This window comes from Leucoraja erinacea, chromosome 12 (assembly GCF_028641065.1).
Source record: "Leucoraja erinacea ecotype New England chromosome 12, Leri_hhj_1, whole genome shotgun sequence".
In the NCBI taxonomy this organism is placed as follows: Eukaryota; Metazoa; Chordata; class Chondrichthyes; order Rajiformes; family Rajidae; genus Leucoraja; species Leucoraja erinaceus.
The window spans coordinates 31,965,090-31,977,732 of NC_073388.1; the positions used below are offsets into that span (position 1 = coordinate 31,965,090).

General features: G+C 42.5%; 1 long non-coding RNA gene across 1 annotated transcript in view; it reads right to left on the reverse strand.

Moving 5' to 3' along the window:
- Positions 1 to 7,132: 7,132 nt before the first annotated feature.
- The window catches only part of LOC129702235 (uncharacterized), a 46,685-nt gene continuing 41,174 nt past the window's right edge, over positions 7,133 to 12,643 (reverse strand). Inside the window, exon 3 of the long non-coding RNA XR_008724347.1 lies at positions 7,133 to 7,617. This is a non-coding gene — a long non-coding RNA (uncharacterized LOC129702235). The remainder of the gene's footprint in view (positions 7,618 to 12,643) is intronic.

Sequence of the window (12,643 nt, forward strand, 5' to 3'; positions counted from 1 at the left end):
GAGGAGGGAGAGGGAGAGAGAGAGAGAGGGAGAGAGAGGGAGAGGAGAGGGTTAAGTCAATCAGACCTGTTTGTATGTAGATAAATAATCCAATGTTCAGCGCAAGGAATCTTAAATGTATCAGGTAGTGCGTTTGTCTAGACTCCAGCTTCATCCCCTCTCCTCCTCTACTCCCCTCCTCCCTCCTTTCAGAGAGAGAGGGGAGAGGGGGAGAGGGGAGAGGGAGGAGGAGAGGCGGGGAGGAGAGAGGGGAGGAGAGGGGGGGAAAGGGGAGGAGGGGGAGGAGGAGAGGAGAGGAGAGGGGAGGAGAGGAGAGGAGAGGAGGACGGCAATTGGGGGAGGGCGGAGAGGAGAGGGGAGGGAGAGGAGAGGAGGGGGGAGGAGGAGAGCAGGAGGAAAGGAGAGAGGAGAGGAGGAGAGGGAGGAGAGAGGGAGGGGAGGAGGGGGAGAGGAGAGGGGGGAGGAGAGGAGAGGGGAGAGAGGGGAGAGGGGAGAGAGAGGAGTGAGGAGGGGAGAGAGGAGAGGGAGGAGGAGGGGAGGGAGGAGGGAGGGAAGGAGAGAGAGGAGGAGGGGAGGGGGGAGAGAGGGAGAGGAGAGATAAATAAATATGGGAGATAGGGGGTAGAAAATCCTTTCACTTACCAGAGGTATTTAGAATCTGGAGCAGAGAAGGTATAGCAGGGGAATAGGAGGTTTAAAGGGGATCTGAGAGAGGGGAGAGGTTCACCAAAGAGAGTATGAGAAAGGGGAAGGGGGAGACAGTCTGAGTAGGAGGGGAGCGAGGAGGGGGGAGGAGGGAGAGAGGTTTTAGGAGAGGGTTATGAGATCGCTTCCAAATGGGGGGGGAGAGGGAGAGGGGAGGACAAAGAGTGGCCAAATTACACTACCCCCCTGCCCTGGTTATGTCTCCCCTCCACTAGACATCTCCCCCTCCCCTTCCACCCCACACCCCCCTCCCCAACGTGGGGACGATTGATTGCCTCCATAAATTCCATAATTTTCCTTGTGGGGGTTAATGGGGGTGCCTGTCTCCGGGGTGAGTGCCAATGCTGCACCTACCTCATGACAGCATGACTTTGTTAGAGAGTGATCCTGTAAGATCATTTTCCGTGAGTTTTTCAAAACAACAGTGTACTGACTGAACAGCACGATCTGACAAGGTCGCACATGGAAAACTGGTCCTTTTGGAGAGCCCATGAAATCCAAGCACTTGAAATCCCATGAAATTGACATGGTAATATGAGGTAGGGGATGATGTTGATGGCTGTTTTTGTGGCTGGAAGCCTGTGAGCACAATTAGTTAATGATTTGGATGAGAGGATTGAAGGCTTTGTGGCCACATTTGCGGATAATATGAAAATAGGTGGAGAGGCATATAGTGTAGGGAAAGCAGGTACTCTGCAGAAGGGCGGACATTTTGGGAGAATGGGCAGAGAAGTGGCAGATGGAATATAGTGCAGCAAAGAGTGGAGTCGTGCATTTTGGTAGTAGGAATAAAGGCGTAGACTATTTTCTAAATCGGGAGATAAACCAGAAATCGGAAATGCAAAGGGACTTGGAAGTGCTGGTGCAGGATTCCCCAAAAGTTAATCTGCAAGTCAATCAGTGGTAAAGAAAGCAAACTCAATTAGCATTTACTCGCATTTATTTCAAGAGAGCCTGTATACAAAAAACAGGGATGTAATGCTGAGACTATAAGGTGCTGGTAAGGCCACATTTGTAATATAGTGAACAATTTTGGGCACTATATCTGAGGAAGGATGTTTTGGCTAGTTAGTCTAAAGTTTTCTGTTGGGGGAAACTTTAACTTTTCTATGTGGGGGAGGGGGGCAGTCTCTTCCTGGCGGGGACGCGACTATTTCTCCGAGTCGCGTCCTCGCCCCCCACTTCGCGGCCTACCAGCTGGATCGGAGCGGCCTTTCCTGCCGGGGACCGGGAACCGGACCGGGGCTGCTACAGCGGCGGCGCAGCGCTGGAGTCACCGCGGAGCGGGCGATGCCTACCTGGATCACCGTTTGGAGCTCCGGAACGTTGGGCCGCTGCTTCAACATCGTGGAGCTCTGGTGCGGAGAGCTTCCAATGCGGGCGGCGCTGACCGTCATCGTGGAGTCCTGGGGCGCCTTGCAGAGGGCCGCCACTTTGATTCTGCTGTGTGGGGGATGTTTTATGTCAAATTCTATAGTGTGTGTTCTTTATTTTTTTTATTGTATAGCTGTATGGGAATTTCAATTCACTGTGCCATCTGGCACATGTGACAATTAAATGCATCTTGAATCTTGAATCTTGAATCTTGGCTCCGCAGAGAGTCCAGAGGAGGTTTACAAGAATGATCCCTGGAATGAGTAGATTAACCTATGATGAGCATTTGTCGGCATTGGGCTTGTACTTGCTGGAATTTAGAAGAATGAGGGGGGGGGGGGGGGGGGTGGACCTCATTGAAACATACAAAATAGTGAAAGGCTTGGATAGAGTGGATGTGGAGGGGATGTTTCCACTAATAGGAGAGTCTAGGACTAGAGGTCATTGCCTCAGAATTAAAGGACGTTCTTTTGGAAAGGAGATTAGGAGAAATGTCTTTAATCAGAAGGGTGGTGAATCTGTGCAATTCTTGGACACCGAAGGCTGTGGAGGCCATGTCTGTGGATATTTTAAAGGCAAAGATATATAGATTCTTGATTAGTACAGGTGTCGGAGGTTATGGGGAGAAGGCCAGAGAATGGGATTAGGATGGAGAGATAGATCAGCCATGATTAAATGGCAGAGTAGATTTGATGGGCTGAATGGCCTAATTCTACTCCTATCACTATGACAAGAGGGATTGGTTTCGAGCCCTTACAGGTTATTATATATACAGTATTAATTACTTGAACACATAGAGGTTTGATCAGTAAGTTTGCAGATGACTTGAACAATCTTGCTGTAGCTGCTGTAACAGTGATGAGGATACTTTCAGGTTACTATACAAGGTTGATCTATTGGTAAAACAGATGGGATTTAATCTATGTAAATGGTTAATTATGTATTTGGGAAGGACTAATTAGGCTTGCATGCAATGAATGGTAAGGTCCTAAGGAGTATTAAGGAGCAATACTGAGAGGCTTCAGAGGGTAACTAGGACAGCGCAGAGGATCATTGGCTGCCCTCTCCCCTCCCTGATGGACATCTACACCTCCCGCTGCCTTAGCAGGGCAAAGAAGATCATCAAAGACAGCTCCCATCCTGCGTTTGGACTGTTCGACCTGCCGCCCTATAGGTGCATCAAATCCAGGACAAATAGACTCAGGAATAGTTGCTTTCCGAGAATTATAACTACTATTAATTCTAAATTCACACATGCACTGATTTCACTGCCCAACACCACGGACTTCCATCTGTATATATGTATATATGTATGTAGCGCCGCAGAAATTGTGCACCTATTCCCGTCACTTTCTATGATACCCCATACACTACCCCCCCCCCCTTCTCCCTTCTGCTTTTTTGATTTTTTTCTGTTTCTTGTTTTTTTGTGCTAAATTGTATGTATGCACTGAGTACGAGCAGCTTTCACTTTCACTGTACATGTATAGTGACAATAAATGGCATATCTATATCTATCTGCATATCAAAGGAGCCTTACTATACAAGTCCAAAGATCACTGAGAGAGGTATCATGAGTAGAAAATATAATGAAGGAAGTGTACAAGAAATTTGCCTTTATTATTTGGAGCATTGAATATAAAAGAAGGGAGGCAATGGTAACAATTTGCAAAATAATAGTCAGGCTCCACATGAAGTTTATTTCTGGTCACTGCACAACAGGCAGGCCATGATTGCACTGGATAGGCTGTAGCGGAGATTCACATGGATGAGGCTTGTGATAGTATATTTGTGTTACAACGAGAAACTGGATATGAACATTTGTTTCTCTTGGCGTGGAGCAGGCTGAGGGGATGCCTGATGGAAGAATGCAAAGTTATGAGATAAATAAATATGCTAGATAGTAGAAAATCCTTTCACTTACCAGAGGTATCTAAATCTGGAGGACAAGTTTAGCACAACAGTAGGAGGTTTAAAGGGGATCTGAGGTAGAACTGGTTCACCAAAGTGTAGTTGAAATCTGAAGTGTACAGTCTGAGTAGGAGGTAGAAGTAAATACTCTCACATATTTATGTTTCTAGGTGAGGCTTGAATCGCTAAGGCATTGGAGCCCATGGTCCAAGCAGTTATTAAATGGGAATTGTACAAATGGGTGCTTATTAGTTAGGATGGACAAGGTTGACTTGGAGCCTGTTTCTGTGCTGTACGATTCCATGATTATTTGTCACTTTCTATGATACTCATTGCTCTGATGGAATTTACACTACATAATGCACCATTTCAAAAAAGGTAATGTCTTTCCTTTAGTACAGTGGCTAAAACTGCACACAGTATACCAAATGTAGTTTCAGTCATAGGGTTTATTTAAAGCTGAAATTGATTCATTTCTGGATGCAAAATTAATCAAAGGATTGAGGGATCAGATAGTAACTTGAGGAATACTCTCAACTGTGACCCTATTGCATTGCAGTGATCCTATGTGATATGTCACGCAACCAACTCCTGTTTCATTTCTATGTACTTATGTTCATCAATGTGGAGGTCATCATTTATTTTTAAACTTATCCACTCCTCAGGCTTAATGATCTTATTTGAAACGATATAAACCTTTCAATTGACCATGATCTTTAGCTTCCTAGATATAGCTGAATCACACTTTCCACATTGTTTTAAGTTAGCAGAAGATTGTATATTTATTTTGGTTAACATCTCTCCTGTCTTAGTCCCTGTGCCTCACTGCCTCACAATCCATTTCCGTGCTTCTGCCTTCAAGCAGCAGCTCTAAGTCCCATTCATCTTATTCACACTCTCTTTTAAAGCTTAACAGCATATTTATATCGCAGCTACTCAAACATTACACAATCCTGTCCATTGTGGTTGATTTTAAAAGTTCATCAGCTTCACTTTAATTTTAATCTGTTTGAGGATTAGAAATTAATAGAATCAATCAGTCTTCCGTGTTGTTTAAAGTGGAAAAGAAATAAGCTAGTTTTAACTGAAAACATCTTAAAATATTGGATTTGTTATCCGTCACAAAATCTTCCTGGAAACATATTACTTTATTAAGCTTTTATAATTCTTCAAAATGTCTTTTTTAGCAGCATATGCTAATTTCTATGGTAACATACACAAACTAAATGAGTTTACAGAGCATTTGTAGAATTTGTGATACAATACTGAGCCCAATATCCATCATTTACAAATATACTATTAAGTCCTTCTAAAAATAGTTACCATTGACAAGATACCACATGGTCTGGAAAGTTAGATATTTCGGGATCCAGGGTAAGCAGGACAACTGAATACAAAATTGGCTTGAAAATAGGAGACAGAGGGTGGTCTGGGAGAATTGTTTTTCAGGCCGGAAGCCTATAACAAATAATGTGCCATAGGATTACTGTTAGTTCTACTAGTTGTTTGTAATTTATAGGAACTATTTGAATGTGAATGTAGATGGCATAGTTAGTAAGTTTGCAGATAACACAAAAAACTGTAGCAAAATGGACAATTAAGCATCTTATCTAAGATCACAATGCAATCTTGATCAACAAGTAATATTTTTGCCCAGGTTCCCCCTTTTTTTTTAAATGCATGTATAAAAGACTCGGCATTTTCCTTAATCCATCAAAGACACCTCATGATCCCATTTGGTTCTTCTAATTGCCCACTCGAGTTCATTCCTGATTGCTTTATATTCCATAAAGGCTCTGATTTCATCTTTCTAAAGCTTACATGTGCTTCGTTTTTCTTTTTGACCAAATTTACAATCACTTTGATTTTTTGCTTTTTTTTTTGCATGTATAAAAAAATTTTTTTTGCTTTTATAACTTTAACTGGCTAGAAATACCATTAGACCATTTGTTCTATCTACAAGTGTAAACAACAAAAATTTAGAACGTATATAAATCTGCTAATGTGGAATTTCTACCTCAGCTCCATTTTCCTGAAGTATCCCATGTCCTTTGATTTTCTTACCATACATCACTATTTTGAGATATCTCCATCAAATTAAAAATTAATCGCTATTTGTTAATCTCTATTTTGATAGAATTCAGTAACCAAGACATTGCTGCAGTGAGGTCAATTCTAAATATTCCAGACTTTCTCTGTGAAAAACCCCTGAAACCTAAATGTTCACAATCTGAGTGTTATTGACTCCTCGGCCAGGGGAATCAACAGTTTTGCATGAACACCATTGAGCCCTGCAAGAATATTATAATTTCAACAAATTTTATTCTCCACAGCTCTGAGGAACAAAGACCACCACTTAGTCTCTCCTCAGGGAGAAACCTGCATTGCCTGGAACAAATGAGATGAGTCTGCTACATTCTTTCCATGATAAGTTCTTCATGCAAGAAGATCAAAATTGTACACTGTACATCAGATAATGCCTCATCAAGGCATGATCCAATTCCTTAATTCCTGTTCAGAGTCTCAGTGGTTACTCTAATCATTAATGCCTATATCACCAGCTGTGGAGGCCATCAGCTACTGTAAGCCAAGGAAGATTTTGCAAGGGCTAAGCTCTATGGGGAACTCAGTGTCACAACAGAGGACCCCTAAGTGTCCGCAGTTCCAGAAGTAATTACTAGCAGACATTTGGTAGATTTAATCCATTGCTTGCATGATTCCCAGCTGAACAAATAGTGTCAGAAGAGAACAGAGTGAAAATAAAATTGGCTTGATTCCAAACGTTCTGGGTTTGGAATTTTGTAGAAGTGCAGAACCACATTGTCAGACAGACCAATTGACAAAGGAAAGAAAATGTTTCAGCCAACAAATTAAACTGCTGACATAATTCAAAGAATCTGCCGTGAAGCAACAAATTCCACACACTTGACTGAAATGAGTTACACAGTGAAGTAACTATATATGACAGGAGGCCATTTAGATCTTGCAGTTAATTGATAGAAGATCAACTAATTTAAAGAGTCATGTACATTCTGTTATGCAAATGAAATTATTACGATATAAAACAATTGAATGTCACATCTGTCGCATTAGTTGTGACTGCAAACATAGCAATTCCATTTAAATCATGCACAAACATCTCCCTATCATGAACTCATTATGCCATTCACAATTAATAGGTTTCATAATTGTGCAAAACCATCAATTTTATTACTTGTGTAAACTGCAGGCAATTAACAGAACCCCCGACAACTTTTTCTCAGTTACAGCAATTAATCTAATTGCTTAAACCATTGAAATAATCAAATCACTGTGATCCTAACTAGGATCCAGTGGCTTATTACTGATCCACACAAGTGAAGCCTTTTAAAAAAAAATCATTTTACTATTGCCTTGTTATCTTTTGTCATTCTAATTTGTTTGATTGAGACAATGTAGGTTGTGGTGAATATTCACAGCAGTTTTACTGGAAGTTGTAATTCAGCAGGAAATGCTTTTGTGCAAAATGCATTTTATAACAGAAGGGAAGAAATAAATGAAGTTTATTTTAAAATCATGAGCTTTGTTCCAAATAATCCAACTAAAACGTAATATACTACTTGTCAGCATACACCTGATGAAAGAAACCTGATATAATGTGACAAGAGGTGAAACATTGATTATGTTTTTAGCTCCATGAATGAATATAAACACTTGAGTTAAACACTTTTTTAAATTAGTGAAGTAAAATTGACATTCCACGGTTCATCGTACTTAATTTGGATTCTGCATAACGTTGCAAATAGTGTAACATCGAATTTCTGTTGGAGAAAAAAATATCTTAAAGCTAAATACAGACTTGTTTACATGGCACAGGAATTATGTTCCCAAGCACTCCCAAAATTAGTTCAGCTATTCTTGCAACCAAAATAATAGGGCATTTATTGGCCACCTGCTTCATAATTTTCATTTGCGGAGGGCAGTTCCTGAACCTGAAACCTTTGGTTTTAGCTCTGCCGGGAACAAGTTTCAAAGAAGCTTGTAAACACTCTATTAGCCTCCCCCCACCCCCTTGAAACAAAGGGCAGACTGCTGATGGCTGGAGGATTACCGTCAGATACAAATAGGTGAAGTATACGTTAAACTTGTGCCATTTTGGCTTTGCAGCCACCACTTAATTTGGAATACTTGGTTTCCAATAGTTTTGCCATTGACTCTTCAGGCTCGGTGTCCTCAGTTTATCGCTCCAGTTTTTGCTCTGTACTGCACCAAATTAATGCATTTCGCCTATCCTGATGGATTTATGAAATTTCACTTCTTGAAAGGTTTTCCAGAAATCCAGACCTATCGTACCCTGCAGTAGACATTCAGTAGACGAGCAGTCAGTTGTCCAATTATTGCTGGAAGGTGACCGGCCGACAGCCCAGATGGTGATGCAAGGAGCAGATCAAGGATCAAGCAGTAAATGACAAAGGCTCGTGGATAAAAGGAGAGAAAAGAGTATCAAATAAGGAAAGAAGAGACAAAGTGAAATGTCAAATCAGAGAAAGAGATATGGGTGCAAGGCGACATGAGGAGGGAAAGAGAGGGGATTAAAGGGAAATTCCAGATGGAAAATGAGCGACAGAAGAGGGTACAGAAACAGGGTGACTAGGGGTGGTGGGAGATGAGAGGAGGTATTATTTGAAATCGGAAAATTCATTGTTCATACTGTTGGTTTGTAGGCTACCCATGTGGAATGCAAGATGCTGTTCTTCCAATTTTAAGGAATACCAGGCTCCCACTCCTCCACTCTTCCCCCTGTGCCCCCAAACACCTGCATACACATTTCTCCCATTATCTCCTACCACCATAGTCACCCTGAGCTTTTCCCTTCCTCCTTCTTTCCTTATCCGGCACCCTTTTGTTTACTTTTCACATCTAGCCTTTGACACTCCACCCATCTGCCAATCACACCCCTCACCTGTAAGCAGCTATCACTTGCCCCCACACCCAGCTCTCATTTTCAGCTTTCTCTCCCCCTCTGTGTGTGCCACAATGCAGTGCATGTAGTTAACTTGGCCAAGGATATGGTGGCCTAAGGCCTTCATGTAGGAATGCATATATCCATTGCTGTACAGTAAAATTCAACTAACCGAGTAAAATCATTTAAATGCGTATGGTTTCACTTGGCTCAGAAAATTTGAAGAAGCCATCCTTTTACAATTGGTGAATTCAATAACACTTTGCACCATTTACATTTTTCAGATTAATTGGTAGAATAAAGTACCCAGTTCATCTGATCCATCTTTACGCTGATTTATGAAAACATTTAATAAAAGTTCACTTCTTTATCTCACTCAACCATTCAGAAAATAATATTAATGGCCTTGGAAATAAAGAAAAAAGAGTAGGCACGCTTTCTATTTTTTCTAATGAATGAGAAACATGTACTACTGGAGTTCTACTGCATTTCTGCATAATAATATAAAGTAAGCACATCTTAAGTCTGAGAGGCCCAGGATCGTTGGAGCGAGTGGAGGGGGTCAGGGCTGTGAGTATATAAATCGAGCGCGGGGCTTGCTTTTACAGAGGCCCGGGATCGTTGGAGCGAGTGGAGGAGGGTCAGGGCTTACAGAAATCTGTAACGTTCCACACTTCATAGGGAGGGTTCTGGTGGAAGCCGCTGATTGGTGGAAGCAGACTAGAGGAAGCAGCTGATTGGGTGCAACCTCAGGTTAGCATTTCTGCTTTCTGGTTAAAGGTACAGTGAGCTAAGGGTACAGTGAGCTAAAGGTACAGTGCTTTTTGTTTATATAATAAAGGTGCAGTTTAAAGGTCAAGAGGGAGCAGCTGTTGTGAGTCAGATACCTGCTGATTTCTCCCAGCAGTTTCTATTGTATTATACTTGTATCGGATCCAGGGTAAGGCGGGAGAATGACAGCCAGAGCAGTGTACTTTTCGGGATGTCAGATGTGGGAGGTCATGGTGTCGGATGGCCCTACAGACGTCCAGGTGCTGCGAGATGGGGCTCCTAAGGGACCGTATTAGGATCCTGGAGCAGCAGCTCGATGACCTCTGTCTGGTCAGGGAGAGTGAGGAGGTCATAGAGGGGAGTTATAGGGAGGTGGTCACTCCAAAACCACGGGAGAGAGACATGTGGGTCACACTAAGGAAGGGCAAGGGGCAGAGGCAGGGACGAGTGAGTACTCCAATGTCGGTACACCTTGCAAATAAGTACTCCTGTTTGAGTACGGATGGGGGTGACAGCCTGCCCGGGGGCAGTAACGACCGCGGACGGGCCTCCAGCACAGAGACCGGCCCTGTTGCTCCTGAAGGTAGGGACAAAAAGAAGAGGGCAATAGTAATTGGGGACTCTATTGTTAGGGGGTCAGATAGGCGATTCTGTGGATGCAGTCGGGAGACCAGGATGGTGGTCTGCCTCCCTGGTGCCAAGGTCTCGGACGTGTCTCAACGCGTCCAAGATATCCTGAAATCAGAGGGAGAGGAGCCTGAGGTCGTGGTACATATAGGTACAAATGACATAGGTAAAAAAAGGGAAGAGGTCCTGAAGGGAGGATTTAGGGAGTTGGGAGGAGAGTTAAGGAAAAGGACCAAAAAGGTAACAATCTGAGGATTACTGCCTGTGCCACACGACAATGAGAGTAGGAATGGAGCGAGGTGGAGGATAAATGCGTGGCTGAAAGACTGGTGCAGAGGGCAGGGATTCAAGTTTCTGGATCATTAGGACTTATTTTGGGGAAGGTGGGACCTGTACAGATAGGATGGGTTGCACTTGAACCCGAGGGGGACCAATATCCTGGCGGGGAAATTTGCAAAGGCTGCTGGGGAGACTTTAAACTAGAATGGTTGGGGCGAGGGACTCAAATAGAGAAAGCTAGTAGACAGAATGGGAGGCAGGAAGCAGAAAAGGGAAGCACTTGGGCACAAGAGGAGAAAGAAAAAAAAAGAAATAAACAGAGAATAAGAGGCGGGGGGTTTCTTAAATGTGCATATTTTAATGCTAGGAGCATTGTAAGAAAGGTGGATGAGCTTAGAGTCTGGATAGACACCTGGAAGTATGATGTTGTGGCGATCAGTGAAACATGGTTGCAGGAGGGCTGTGATTGCAAACTAAATATTCCAGGATTTCGATGCTTCAGGTGTGATAGAAAAGGAGGGGCAAGAGGTGGAGGTGTAGCATTACTAGTCAGGGAAGATATTACAGCAGTGCTTTGGCAGGATAGATTGGGCTCATCTAGGGAGGCTATTTAGGTGGAACTGAGAAGTGGGAAAGGGGTAGCAACACTTATAGGGGTGTATTATAGACCGCCAAATGGGGATCGAGAATTTGAAGAGCAAATATGTAAGGAGATAGCAGATATTAGTAGTAAGCACAAAGTAGTGATTGTGGGAGATTTCAACTTTCCACACATAGACTGGGAAACACATTCGGTAAATGGGATGGATGGTTTGGAGTTTGTACAATGTGTGCAGGATAGTTTTTTGCAGCAATACATAGAGGTACCTACTAGAGGAGGGGCAATGTTGGACCTCCTGTTAGGAAAAGAGACGGGACAGGTGGCAGAGGTATGCGTTGGGGAACACTTCGGGTCCAGTGATCACAATACCATTAGTTTCAATATAATTATGGAGAGGGTCAGAATTGGACCTAGGGTTGAGATTTTTGATTGGAGAAAGGCTAACTTTGATGAGATGCGAAATGATTTAAAACGAGTGAACTGGGACATTTTGTTTTATGGGAAGGATGTAGAAAAGAAATGGAGGACATTTAAAGGGGAAATTTTAAGAGCACAGAATCTTTATGTTCCTGTTCGGTTGAAAGGAAACAGTAAAAAAATGGAAGGAGCCCTGGTTTTCAAGGGAAATTGGACATCTTGTTCGGAAAAAGAGGGAGATCTACAATAATTATAGGCAGCATGAAGTAAATGAGGTGCTTGAGGAATATAAGGAATGTAAAAAGAATCTTAAGATAGAAATTAGAAAAGATAAAAGAAGACATGAGGTTGCTTTGGCAAGTAAGGTGAAAGTAAATCCAAAGGGTTTCTACAGCTATATTAATAGCAAAAGGATAATAAGGGATAAAATTGGTCCATTGGAGAGACAGAGTGGACAGCTATCTGCAGAGCCAAAAGAGATGGGGGAGATATTGAACAATTTATTTTCTTCGGTATTCACCAAGGAGAAGGATATTGAATTATGTGAGGTAAGGGAAACTAGTAGAGTAGCTATGGATGCTATGAGTTTCAAAGTAAAAGAAGTACTGACACTTTTGAAAAATATAAAAGTGGATAAGTCTCCAGGTCCTGACAGGATATTCCCTAGGACATTGAGGGAAGTTAGTGTAGAAATAGCCGGGGCTATGACAGAAATATTTCAAATGTCATTAGAAACGGGAATAGTCCCCGAGGATTGGCGTACTGCGCATGTTGTTCCATTGTTTAAAAGGGGTTCTAAGAGTAAACCTAGCAATTATAGGCCTGTTAGTTTGACTTCAGTGGTGGGCAAATTAATGGAAAAGATACTTAGAGATAATATATATAAGCATCTGGATAAACAGGGTCTGATTAGGAACAGTCAGCATGGATTTGTGCCTGGAAGGTCATGTTTGACTAATCTTCTTGAATTTTTTGAAGAGGGTACTAGGGAAATTGACGAGGGTAAAGCAGTGGAT